Source organism: Glandiceps talaboti, chromosome 7 (genome assembly GCF_964340395.1).
Source record: "Glandiceps talaboti chromosome 7, keGlaTala1.1, whole genome shotgun sequence".
NCBI classification, from domain to species: Eukaryota; Metazoa; Hemichordata; class Enteropneusta; family Spengelidae; genus Glandiceps; species Glandiceps talaboti.
The window spans coordinates 12,125,743-12,127,587 of record NC_135555.1 but is presented as its reverse complement, the minus strand read 5'-3'; positions in this window follow the sequence as shown (position 1 = coordinate 12,127,587).

The window sequence follows — 1,845 nt, the reverse complement described above, 5'->3', positions numbered from 1 at the left end:
TGCTGTATCATATTCATTAATACAGTTCGACGTTTGACCTTAGTTAAACTATTTGTGACAAATGTTGACAGGAAGGACAAGATACCCAGCTGAGACAAACAACGATCTACACGGTGTCTTGTGATAGCGGATGGGTGAGTAAGTACTACGTGCCGTTAACTTCCGTAACAGTGTTTACTGCTCTATAACAATTCTACAAGAGGTGCCTAGACAACGCTGTCACATCACTGTCATTAATTGTGACATCAGTTGTCAATGATATGAGGCAGTGACTGGGAATTTGCACGTGCTTCGGTCTGATAACACAAATATAGTGAACGAAAAGTGTAAGACGAAATGGGTGCATAAACAAATACAAAATTATATGCTGTAGTAAAATGGTAGTAAATTAGCATAACAGTAAGATAAACAAACAGATGTAAGAACAGTGAAATATTACAATTCAACAAAGACAGAGCAAGGAATTAGACGAAGCTAAGTCGTATGATTAAATGAATAAATACCAGTTTAAAAAGCCCCTTTCTTAAAACCCCCACAAAAAACATGAAGACACAACCCCACAAAAACAACACACAACCCACCCCCACTCCTCCCCCAAAAAACCACGAGATATAATTGGACCATCTTACATTAAAGTCTTACTAACTTTTGGATAATTAAAAATGTAATATTTACAACATGTAAAGTTCGAGTGGGAAATACACTGCAATGAGCAATGGTAAATATTTCATGCGATGGTTTTGAATTAAGAAAGAACGAGAGTACAAGTCAACATATATGTTTAGACACTCATACAAAAGATTAATGACACTAGCTAATTATATAAATGGCTCTACTCATTACTTCGAGGTCATTGAAATGAAAAAAAATGTGACTTTCTTTCAACCGTATAATGAAGATAAAAACATGTTTTCTGTAAATCTATAAAATATTAAAGTTTTAAGTAAAATATAAATGCTGCACGTTTTGTTATTATTACCCTAAATCTCCAGAGTCATTTCCGTTTATATTTGGAGTGTGTTTGATGCTTTCGTAGTAATCAGCTATTAATTTCAATATATAAGAGTCTAATGTTTTATTTAAAGGTAAATTAGTCACATAGTGGGATAATCAAAGCAATTGGAGCTGGGTCTACAATCGAAATGATTTCTATTAAAGTTCTTCAAGATAATTCAGTTTGTTAGCTTTCTTTGTTGTGTGTTTGTTTGTTTGTCATTCTTTTGTTCAATCGTCGGACCCCACTGAGTCTACACAGTAATTCAAGGAATGACTGGCATACCACGTCAAAGTCCGCCCAAAGGACGTGCTTCACAATTGTCAAGGCCTGTCATCAGTGACACCTTTGACACCCCGGTATAGTTTACGTCTCGTGTAATTGGTTATTAGACAGAAAACGAACGTGGTGAGTTAGATTCGCTGTATTTTACGCCATTCAAAAAATTTTGTTTTCCATATTTGGGAAGTGCACTCCCTTTGCTATTGTTAGACTCGAACGCCCTAACTTTAAAGTTATTTTCTTTCCAGTTAGTCATTGGCTCTATTTTTTGTTATTTGGTTACTGTCGACTCGTAAATTTTTATTTATCCAAAACCTTCTGAATTTCTAAAAGTGACCACTTCCCCGTGATTTTGATATAAAGTGTTACGACTTGAAACCAGGGGGAAAAATTGTGTGAACAGCTTAATAGAATATTTCGTATATAAGAATAGAATTTATGAACTAATTGTTTGAAAGAAACATTCGCCATTGTTCGAAACTCTTTGTTATCGTTTGAATGGGTATATTTCTTCACTGAGTTAGGGAGCTCCATTAAGCATTGCTATGTCTTTAAATAGCGACCAAAAC